Below are 12,614 nucleotides of genomic sequence, written 5' to 3'. Positions count from 1 at the left end.
ACAAGATGCAGACATAAATGAGCTCACCTCATTCTTGTGTGCCATTTTTTTTAAAGTTTATTTATTTTGAGAGAGACAGAAATGGGGGAAGAGAGAGGGAGAGAGAGAATCCCAAGCAGGCCCAGCACTGTGGGAGCAGAGCCCCATGCAAGGCCCAACCCACATAGCCATAAGATTGTGACCTGAGCCAAAACCAAGAGTTGGAGGCTTAACCAACTGAGCCACCTAGGCACCCCTCTTGTATGTGAGGAAGGGTTTCCTGTATGTCCCCAGTAGACTTCCCCCTCACTTCATCATAGCCAGAATTTTGTCATAAGCTCTTGTCATATGCCAGTCTAGGATAAATACTGCCCCCGCCCCTTGCTTCACAGAGCTAGAACTGGACTGGCCTCCCTGACACATATGGCTATGTGCAAAAGAAAGGACAGTTCACAAGAAAAAAGGAAAGGATTACAGATAGCAGTTAAAGGTGCTTGCTCTATGAAACTATCCAAAAGACACAATAAAAAAAAGCCATTTAAAAAACAACAAATTCCATACTTACCTGGCAGGGAAGATACCATGATCATGAAGGTGGTTTTCTCAGAGAGAGGCTTATCCATTGCACTCCGGATATGCTGACCCCTGTGATTTCCCCAGATGTGGGAAACTCGACTGATAATTTGCAGTAGTGGGAGTCTGAATTCTCGCTCTCCCCTATAAACATATAAGAGCTTATCTTCTTAGATTGAGGGGTGCCATATAAGAGCTTATCTTCTTGGATTAAGGGGCAGATGCAGTATCCCCCTAAGAGGTTATAGCATAGAAACTAGTCTTGAAGCTATGGCCCAGAATGTTCCTTTGTGATAGATTTAAGAGAAATGATTTTTTTTTTTCAACGTTTATTTATTTTTGGGACAGAGAGAGACAGAGCATGAACGGGGGAGGGGCAGAGAGAGAGGGAGACACAGAATCGGAAACAGGCTCCAGGCTCCGAGCCATCAGCCCAGAGCCCGACGCGGGGCTCGAACTCACGGACCGCGAGATCGTGACCTGGCTGAAGTCGGACGCTTAACCGACTGCGCCACCCAGGCGCCCCTAAGAGAAATGATTAATCCAATCATTCCTCAACTACTGTAAGTACATCTTCTAATGGAAGAGAAGTGAAATTGGTTTTATTTGTTTTATTGAAATTAAAATTCTCTTCCCAAATAATAATTTTTTTTTAGTTTACAGATAACAAAAAATTGCATTTCATCCTAGCAGCTACCTCCAGATTTTCATCACAAATTTAAGGACACAAACCCTTTGTTTCCCTTGCAACATTTTTTTGCACAGGCCTATGAATACAAGATGCTGAATAACATTACAGTTGCAAACTAATTAATTTACCTAGGAAACCTCTGAAACTATCTCCCTCTCTAGCAACCACAGAAGGGAATATTCCAGGATTAAACATTTCTGTGAAGGCAATATATATTTTTATTCTTTTGCCTGTAAATTACCTGCCACAGGATGAAGTGGTTTCCATGGTAAATTGAGAGGATCAGTTCAGCAGATTATTATCTTGGCTTTGTTCCTAAGATTCAGGTTTCAAAGGACTATTAACATTGGTGGAAAGATAATTGGGACTGGTACAAAAGTAGCAGAGATGAATGTTGCTGCTACATTTAGTGTGTGTCGTGGTATTGTGCTAAGTCATTGTACATGCATCAATCATTTAATCTTCTCACAACCCCATTAGGTTGGTGCTATATTATCCTAGTTTTACAGATGAAGAAAATAGGGTATGGAAAGGTCAAGTAACTTACCCAAAGGCATACTACTAGAGAGTGTAGTCATGTCTGTCGGAGTCAAGAGTTCATGCTGTTAACCACTGCACTGAGGGACCAAATGGTAGACAGGTCTACCTGGATTTAAATATTTTCAATACAGTCCCTTACCACAGTACTTGATTTAGACCTTCCTTTTTAAGCAATTAAAAAAAAAAATGCAACCAATCACTAATATCCTATACCTCTTTAATTCTAGAGCTCTGATTCTCATAGTGTGGTCCCCAAACCAATAGCATCTGGCATCACCTGTGAACTTGTTAGAAATGCAAATGTTCAGGGACGCCTGGGTGGCTCAGTCGGTTAAGCGAATGACTTCGGCTCAGGTCATGATCTCTCAGTCCATGAGTTTGAGCCCCGTGTCGGGCTCTGTGCTGACAGCTCAGAGCCTGGAGCTTGCTTCAGATTCTGTGTCTCCCTCTATCTCTGACCCTTCCCGGCTCGCACTCTGTCTCTGTCTCACTCTCTCTCTCAAAAATAAACATTAAAAGCATTAAAGAAAAAAAAGAAAAGAAATGCAAATGTTCAGTCTCCAGTGGAGATCTGCTGAGGAAGAATCTCTGGTGTGTGGGCACATACTAACAACCTTTCCAGATTCTGATGCATACTCAAGCTGAAGGAGTACTGTTCTGGGAAGAATGGATACATGTTGGTTAGGCTTCCTTTCTCCTACAGAGGGTTGCCTAAGCTCATAGGTCAAGGGTGACTGAGATCCATGCTCAGTTTTTCTCTCTTGTCCTGCATTGTTCTACTATGTCTTCACTGAGCTCTTTAGCTGACAGATTATTGTGTCTTAAAAGTCTCATAGTCCTCACTGCTATGCTTACTGCTGGGGGATTGCAGATCTTTGCAGAGAACTGTTGCTACATTTTCTTCTTTTTCCTCTGGTTTTATGTTGCTTTCTACTTTTCCCTCCTGTTATCTCCATGTCCTCCTTTTGTCTATTTTTCTCTCCAGATTTTTCCTGAGTATACTGTGCTCTGTGTGACACACTGTCCTAACCTACCTCCTTTTTCTCTCATAGCAGGATGGACTATTAATTACGCTTCAGGAAACTGTGATTTTGGCACAAGAGTACTGGCTTCTTGGTGGTGCCAAAAGGAAAACACTTCTATTTGTAGGCAATTCCCTAAAAAATATCTTTGTGTACTTTCTCTTTCCTGAGAAGAATCATTTGATTTCTCACTAAGCTGAAAATGTTTTAAGGACAGGACTTGTGCCATGAAAGAGAACAGTCCTCCAAGGTAATCACCTCCTTTTTTTTTTTTATGTTTATTTGAGAGAGAAAGAGAGACAAACTGTGAGTGGGGGAGGGGCAGAGAGAGAGGGAGACACAGAATCCAAAGCAGGCTCCAGGTTCTGAGCTGTCAGCACAGAGCCCAAGGCTGGGCTTGAACCCACGAACCGTGAAACCGTGACCTGAGCTGAAGTCGGACACCCAACTGACTGAGCCACCCAGGTGCCCCTACAATTTTGGTAAAAATACGTAATAGAAAAAAAATTGTGGTAAAATATGTAACATAAAATTTACCATTTTAACCATTTATTTTGGTGTAGAGTTCAGTGGTACTCAGTACATTCATATTGTTGTGCAATCATCATGACCGTCCATCTCCAGAATTCTTTACCTTGCAAAACTGAAACTCAGTACTCAGCCCCAGGCAACCACCATTCTACTTTCTGTCTCTGTGAATTTGACTACTCTAGGTACCTCATATACATGGAATCATACAGCATTTATCTTTTTGTGGCTGGGTTGTTTCACTCAATGTCCCTAAGTTTTACCTGTACTATAGCATGTGTCGGAATTTCCTTCCTTTTGAAGTCTAAATGATATTCAACACATGGGTTGTTTCTGCCTTTTGGCTGTAGTGAATAATGCCGCTATGAACATGGGTGTACACATATCTGAGGACCATCACCCACTTTTACACGTAGCAGCACTATTAACCCATAAGTGCTTCCTATGTTTAGGATAGAGAGGTATATGTGGAGGAGGAAGAGTAACAGGTGGGCCTGTAGGAGCGTATCTAGGGCCTCTGAGATATGCTGGCATCTAACAAAGTGGAATGCTCTATAGCAGATTTAACTACAAGCATATTTCAGTTTCCTTGTTCTTATCTCTCTGCCAGCACCCGCCAACAATCATTTTCATTTTGTTCCTTGGACTTTTGTTCTCTTTTTCTTCTGTCTAGACTTAGAGTCTCTGGTTGTTGTCTTAGTTCCTACTTTTATTCTCCTCACTCTGCTTTTATTGACTAACCTTTGGCAACTTGTCATCTCCTCAGTTTCTGACCTCAATCTAGCAACTACATTTTGGATTCTTTTCACTGATTGTTTGAGGAGACCCATCTCAGCACCAGTTATCAGAAAGAAGGAAGATCCATCATCCTCCGTCCCGCTAGGCATCAGAGTAAGTCAGGTGCACTGGAGTGGGAGCTATTGGGTTAGACTAAATGGACCTGGCACCAGCATATACCCATGACATGTGACCCACCCACAAGACACTGGAAAAAAAATAACAGCTTGAAAATCAGGCTAACACCTCCTGACAGACTCTGCTGGCTCTGTTTCTCTCAAAGAACTTCTTCTCAAAGAACAAATGAGTATTGTCATGGGGATACTCTCACTGGAGAGTCTTTAGAGCCTTTATAATGTGACTCATCGGACTGAGGGTTTTGAGACAGAGCCGGGGACTTTTCAGTGTACCCCTCTCGGCATTGGCCTCTGCAGTCCAGTAAAGGAGCCTGAAATCTTCCCATGTGTTTCATTTCTTAGGGGCTTTGGAGCAGGGCTTTGGCAGCAGGTGATTGTCCAGAAGAGAGGCCTGGAGACACCTGACAGCAAGTGTAGGTTTGCAGTAGCTCCTGTAGCAGCAGAGGGAAAAAAGGGTCACACAGCTTTTGGAAGAGCCACTGAACATGCTGAACCAGCTGCATCAGACCATAGGTGTGACAGGGATTGAAAATCAGCTGTCCACAGAAACTCTCTGCCTTCACTGAAATGGGCTTTCCTTGGAGGAATTCCTAGCCCCTAAAAAACAAAAACAAACAAAAAAAAATCCACCATCGTTCTGCTGGCTATGAGTGCACTAATTTCTCCTTTAAGAACTTCCCACCTTCTTTCATTAAGTCAGTTTTTCTGAATGTCAACTTTGTGTCATAAATCATGTTACCCTCTGACAGAAAGATGATGGTCTTTTCGTTCAATAAACTGTTAGTCTTTCATTTTTCTTTTCCTTCTGGTACCAGAAAATCCCCTTTAACTTAACTGGGGGCAAGTACTAGTTTTTCTAAATAGCCAAGCTCATAGTAATAATAGCTTTTTTTTTTCTTGAGTGCCTATTACATACTAGGCACTTTACACAGATATCTGTAATCTTCCCAGCAATCGCCAGGGTAGAATTATTCTTCCTATTTTGAAGTTAAGGAAACAGAGACTCAAAGAAATTAAATAATTCCCCAAATCATAAAAATAAAGGTAAAACTGAAACAGGTCTTCTTATATTATACTATTAGTTGAGAAAAGTTCAGTTTGGAGTTGGAACTCCTTGGAAACTCACTCTGCTTTTCACCAAGTCATAAATAATTCAACATTAAAAAGTTAATCAATGGAAATAAGATGTCTACAATTCTTTCTAGATATGTCAATTTCCTTCTACCATCATCCCTCTTTTACTGAGATTGTGTCTCAAATAGACATTTGTCCCTCAATTATGATAGAAACCTTCTGCTAACCCTATTTTTAGCATTAAAAAAGTTTAAACCTAATGTGTTTTTCTTTAGTGGCCTAGCACCAGGATTAGGGAAGATATACATTGATAATTTTGTAGATGAGACACTCATATGATAATAAAGGCAACTGTGGAATGTTGTGCAGACTTGGCCTTCTGGTACCTGTCTATAAATGTCCTAACATATGAGTAACTATTACTTTGGTCCTGTAGCCCTTTAAGAGGAAACTAAAGATTCTTAAAAATTAACAAAATTCCCCCAAACATCAAACAAAAATTAATGAAATTTATTTTGCCTTAAAGTTCTTAGAGATATTTCCTATATCTCTATATGTTTGAATATGCTTAATAAAATATATTAGTTATTTAAAATGGATCTGTTAATAAAATTAGCCATAATACTACATCAGACGGTGTCACAATATTTCATATGTATGTACAGTGACAGAATTCTAGTTAAAGTGACACACATTTAGCTAAAGTTTGCATTACACTAAAAGCCCAAGTTTTCTGCTATCTCACCATTAATCATACTTCTTGACCAATGTCTAATGAGTTTGGAAAATCAGAGAATCCATGTTGGCTAATGTTACCATTCATAGGTACAGAATTTGAATGTGGAATATTGAATAAAGGATTTCCTATTCCAGGGGTAAGCAAACAATAGATAACAGGTCGAATCTGGCCTGTTGTCTATTTTCATAAATAATGTTTTATTGTTTACCTTGTTTACCTATTGTCTATAGTGCCTTTCACATTACAACAGCAGAGTTGAGTAGTTGTAACAGAGACCGTATGCCCCACAAAGCTGAAATATTTATTATCTGGTCCTTTACAGAAAGTTTGCTAACTCCTCATTTAGTTCAATCTTCCCAATATGTAGATAAGGACATATATCTAGATCCTTTGGTAATATTTTCATAGATCTCAATAAACATCATGCTCTGCCTAAATATATGAACATGTTCTTTAGCCAAAACTCACTATCTTTTCCTACATGTCTTACCATTCTCAAGACAAGTACATATTTGTGTCACATATTGTTGTATTCTTTTTTAACGGTTCCAGACCACCACAATAAAGCAAATATTGCAGTTAAGCAAGTCACATGAATTTTTTGGCTTCCTGGTGCATATAAAAGTTATGTTTACACCATACTGTGGTATATTAAGTGTGCAATAGCATTACATCTAAATATATGCATACCCTAATTTTAAAATATTGCTAAAAAATGCTAAGCATCATCTGAGCTTTCAGCGAGTCATAATGTTTTTGCTGGTGGAAGGCCTTGCCCTGATGTTGATGGCTGCTGACTGATCAGGGTGGTAGTTGCAGGTTTGGTGGCTGTTGCAGTTTCTTAAAATAAGACAGAAATGAACTTTATCACATCAATTGACTTTTCCATTCATGAACGACTTCTCTACAGCATGTGATGCTATTTGATAGCATTTTACCCACTTCTCAAGTTTTATCATGAGATTGCAGCAACTCAGTCACATCTTCAGACTCTACTTCTAATTCTAGTTCTCTTGCTATATCTACCACATTGGCAGTAACTTCCTCTACTGAAGTCTTGAACTCCTCAATGTCATCCATGAGGGATGGAATCAACTTCTTCCAACTTCCTGTGAATGATGATATTTTGACCTGTTCCCATGAATCACAAATATTCTTAATGGCATCTCGAATGGTGCATCCTTTCCAGAAGGTTTTCAATTTACTTTGTCCAGCTGCATCAGAGAAAACACTATCTATGGCAGCTATAGCCTTATGAAATGTATTTCCTTGACCTGTGGGCTGCAGAATGGATGTGTTAGCAGGCATGAAAACAACATTAATCTTATTGTATGTCTCTACCAGAGCTCTTGGGTGACGAGGTGCATTGTCAATGAGCAGTAATATTTTGAAAGGAGTATTTTTTTCTGAGCAGATTTCAACAGTGGGCTTAAAATATTCAGTAAGCCATGTTGTGAACAGATGTACTGTCATCCAGGCCTTTTTGTTCCATTTATAGAGCACAGGCAGAGTATATCTGATTAATTCTTAAAGATCCTCAGATTTTCAAAATGTTCAATGAGCTTTGACTTCAACTTAAAGTCACCAGTTGCATTAGCCTCTAACAAGAGAGTTAGCCTGTCCTCCAAAGATTTAAAGCCAGGCATTGACTTCTACTATATAGCTACGAAAGTCCCAAATGGTATCTTCTTTCTATAGCGTGCTGTTTGGTCTACATGGAAAATCTGTTGTTTAGTGTAGCCACCTTGATCAATTATCTTAGCTAGATCTGGAAAATTTGCACACTTTCTATATTAGCTCCTGCTCCTTCACCTTGCATTTTTATGTACTATAGATGGCTTTTTCCCTAAAACCTCATGAAGTAAACTCTGCTAGCTTCAAACTTCTTGTTCAGCTTCCTTACCTCTCTCAGACTTCATAGCATTGAAGAGAGTTAGGGTTTTGTTCTAGATTAGGCTTTGGCTTAAACCTTGTTCTAGATTAGTTTGTAGCTGGTTTGATCTTCTGCCCAGACCACTAAAACTTTGTCTATATCAGCAGTAGGTCTATTTTTCTTTCTTATCATTTGTATGTTCACTGGAGTAGTACTTTTCATTTCCTTCAAGAACTTTTCCTTTGGGTTCACAATTTGGTTAACCAGTGCAAGAGGTTTAACTTTTAGCCTACCTCACTTTTGACATGCCTTCTTTAGGAAGCTTAATCATTTCTAACTTTTGACCTAAAGTGAAAGACAAAAGACATGTGACTCTTCCTTTCAGTTGAACACTTAGAGGCCATTTTAGGGTTATTAACAGGCCTAATTTAAATATTGTTGTGTCTCAGGGAATAGGAAGCCCTGAGGGGGAAATGCACAGGAATGGCTGATTTGTAAAGCAGTCAGAACATGCACATTTATCAGTTAGGTTTGCCATCTCATATGGGTGTGGTTTGTGGTGCCCCAAAACAATTACAATAGTAACATCAAAGATCACTAATCACAGATCACTATAACAAATATAATAATGGAAAAGTTTGAAATACTGCGAGAATTACCAAAATGTGACACAGAGACATGAAGTTAGCAAATATTTGGAAAAATGGTAGTAATAGTCATGCGTGATGCAGGGTTGCCACAAACCTTGAATTTGCAAAGAACAGAGTGTATGTGAAGTGAGATAAAGTGAAGCATAATAAAACATGTATGCCAGTATTAAATAAATAAAAAACATTATTCAAAAACACTTTTCAAATACCTCTAATTACAAGGTCCTGTACTGAGCCCAGGTATTAAAAATGACCGAGACCCTCTTACAGCTCATGCCTTTGAAAAGCTAAAGTCCTTTGGAGGAAAATAGACATACAAGCAGAAAAACTGATATAAGGAAGATCCCAAATAATGATTACCTTGATCATTCTTCCCATTAGTGTTATCTGAGTTTCAGTATTCATTAACTGAACATATTAATATGCCATCTAAAGCTTCTTAAACTGTACTTCCATTAAAGCAAATTTCTATTGCACACTTCACCCTGAAGAGGATCCTCTGGCTTTAACTACATTTTTAAAATACAGGAATACTGGTTTTTTTTCCAGCTTTATTGAAATATAATTGACCCATAACATTTTGTAAGTTTATGGTATACAGTGTGTTGATTTGAGAGAAATACTGCTTTTATAAAACACATAGTATGGGGCGCCTGGGTGGCGCAGTCGGTTAAGCGTCCGACTTCAGCCAGGTCGCGATCTCGCGGTCCGTGAGTTCGAGCCCCGCGTCGGGCTCTGGGCTGATGGCTCAGAGCCTGGAGCCTGTTTCCGATTCTGTGTCTCCCTCTCTCTCTGCCCCTCGCCCGTTCACGCTCTGTCTCTCTCTGTCTCAAAAATAAATAAACGTTAAAAAAAAAAATTTTTAAAACACATAGTATCACTAAGTAATATAATAATGCTAAAGCAAGCTTTTGTTATCTGTAGTTATTATCAGGATCATGATTTTATTTATTTTAGACAACAATCTGTAGGAAAAAACAACTATATTAAAAATGACATTTTTCTCTATTGAATAGAAAGAAATCCAATTATTTTCTCCTTGACTTCTATTTTTTCATCCTGTCCCCTCTCTCCTTATTTCTTTAAATAAAACATTTCCTTCTAAAATTTTTAAAAATTAAAAAAAAATGTTTATTTATTTTTCAGAGAGAAAGAGCATGAGTGGGGGAGGAGCAGAGAGAGAGGGAAATACAGGATCTGAAGCAGGATCCAGACTCTGAGCTGTCAGCACAGAGCCTGACACAGGGCTCAAACTCATCAACTGTGAGATCATGAGTGGAGCCAAAGTTGGATGCTTAACCGACTGAGACACCCAGGTGCCCCTAAAACATTTCATTCTAGAAGTCTTTTTATTATAATATCCCATTATTATATTATTCCCAAGAAATGTTAAATCTGAGATTCAGTAATTTAAACACTTGACCTAGTAGGTCAATAACATACTAGAGTATTCAGCAAATGTACATAGTGCTTTATATTCAAAACATTTTCTTTATTCTTCTGAATGAACTTTTTAAATTTTCTCTATAAGAAAACCAATATAACCCAAAATGTTAAAATTTTTTGCCTGATTTTAATGGTGAGAGACAGCACAAATGTAATTAAAAATATGGATTGCAAGGCTGAGGTTCTGTTGTCTTTCATTTTGCAGTAACGGAGAATGAAGTGGTGAAAAAAAGGATAATCAGGCTGAAAATCCATATTTTGTTTTTGATGATCTACTCTCAGTTTCCTTGGAAACAGAACTGACAGCCACAGAATTGCTGGCATTATGTTTTCTTTTCTTTTTAAGCTTTAAAGCACCCAAGTGAAGGCAAGGTTTTATGGCTATAATCTGTAGACTCTGACTTATTTTCAAACAAATTAAAAACAAGTATTTATTGAATGCCTATTACATATAAGGTACTATGAGGTAAAATTAACAAGTATGAGAGAGGGCTTTAAACCAACTAAGTGGAATAAATTTTAGTTTCTAAGAGCCAATCTATTATATTTTTTGGGTTTTGTTTTGTTAAGAAAAGGAGAGAGGAAATAGGCTTTATCTAAAAAAAAAAACCTATAGTGTGAGCATAGTACATGGAAACTAGTGTAGTTTAGTGAAATTAATTTAATTTAATTTATTTATTTTTAAATATGAAATTTATGGTCAAATTGGTTTGCATACAACACCCAGTGCTCATCCCAACAGGTGCCCTCCTCAATACCCATCCCCCCCCCCCCTCCCTCCCACCCCCCATCAACCCTCTGTTCTCAGTTTTTAAGAGTCTCTTATGCTTTGGCTGTCTCCCTCTCTAACCTCTTTTTTTTTTCCTTCCCCTCCCCCATGGTCTTCTGTTAAGTTTCTCAGGATCCACATAAGAGTGAAAACATATGGTATCTGTCTTTCTCTGTATGACTTAGTGAAATTAATTTTAGAAAACAACTAGATTCCTACACAAGACAGCATGATTCCATCTTCCTGTATGCAAAAACTGGGGAATATGTGGGTCGTTACTATGTGTTGAGGAAACAGTTTTTGCTTCCAAGAAATAAAACAAAAACTAAAGCGAGCTTAAATAGTTTAAACCTAAAATGTTTTCTGAGAAACTGATATATTAATGAATTTGCTAAATATTTCAGTTGAGGGGTTACTGTCAAATGATTATAATATAATCTTTTCCTTTATGAAAACTTGCATTCATTTAAGTTTTAAGAGACTTAATTCAATTAAAATATCATAAAGTTTCAGAAATCATTTGTCAAATATCTTCATTTTACCTACGAAAAAACTGAGGCCTAAGGAAATGGAGACACTCGCCCTAAATGATACCTGGGTGGCAGAACTAGAAGTGCTAAAACTGAGATTTCTTGATTACCAGTGTTCTTTAGTGCTCTATTAGTAATAAAGTTCATTGAGGTTTCATTTTGCAAATATTTTAATTTTACACAATTCTTAGCAACTCTTCTATTGTTTAAAAACAAGATACAATAAGAAATAAAAGTACTTTATGAACGTGTATCCAAATGAAAGAACCAACAAATGTAGCTTTAATAGGCACATTTAAGTTCTGAGTGAACTATGAAGCTGTATGCTTTTCAGAAAGTGTCAGAAGTAAACATCAGAATGATCAAAAAGCCTCTCATTACTGTGAATTGTGGGAAGTTCACCTTCTTAATTCTTCCAATAGTAGCATCTATCTATCAACTCAGTCACTCAGTAATTCAAGGAGCACTCTTTGAACCCCTGTTACATTATGTATATAAATCATTTTTCTCTGGGATCCCTTTCCCAGTTAAATACTTCCTCTCTTGTGCTCCAATACCCCTTGTTCATATCTCTATTCTAACACTTACCATACTATAGTGCAGTTATGTTATGTACTTACCTTAGATTCCTTGACATCAATGACTCATTTATCTCTTATAAATCAGACTCAGTGGTCTCATTTCTCTTTTTCCTAATCTCTGTTATGGAGCTTGGCACATAATAGTCAATTAAATGTCTCATCACTACATAATATCTATTTTTGGTTTTCCCTTGATGAGAGAGCTACAGGAAAGCAAGAGATCTATGTTAGCTGAGAAGACCAGGAAAATTGCAGAGCAAGAGTATGGAATACTGTTGACTAGGTCCTCACTATTGATCACCTCTGGCTGACTGCCAAGTTCATTTCTTAAAATGGTAATTCCCAAGTATTTCCACTCTCTTTAAGCATTAACCCTTCCTTCAATCCCTTATTTCCACCCAATGGATTTTATTCCTACATAAACATTAAGTTTATCCAGTGAAATTTTCCTCATCTTAATCTTCTCCATCTCAATATTTTCTTTCTTCTCAGGTTTCTGAAAAAGATAGATTTCTCCTCCTTCTCCTTTTCATTTAAGATCGTTCTTTACTAGCTCCTATTTATCTGCTTAAAAATGTATTTTGGTGAACTTTTAGCCTAGAAAAAGTTTAGTGAACCTACTACTTAAACTGCTTTCATATATTCATGAAAAGGAGGGTAGAACTGCTTATATTTACAGCTTCCATTTTCTTATACTTATTTGTT

The 12,614-nt window shown here is 37.8% G+C and overlaps 1 non-coding gene across 1 annotated transcript; it reads left to right on the top strand.

Moving 5' to 3' along the window:
- The first annotated feature begins 536 nt into the window (after window positions 1-536).
- LOC115522687 lies at window positions 537-697 on the top strand. The gene has a single exon (XR_003971569.1). It is a non-coding gene; the product is annotated as a U1 spliceosomal RNA (small nuclear RNA).
- The last annotated feature ends 11,917 nt before the right edge of the window (window positions 698-12,614 follow it).

Source organism: Lynx canadensis, chromosome C1 (assembly GCF_007474595.2).
Source record: "Lynx canadensis isolate LIC74 chromosome C1, mLynCan4.pri.v2, whole genome shotgun sequence".
NCBI lineage: Eukaryota > Metazoa > Chordata > Mammalia > Carnivora > Felidae > Lynx > Lynx canadensis.
Note: the sequence above shows the minus strand (reverse complement) of the source record. Positions and strands in the feature narration are given on the sequence as shown.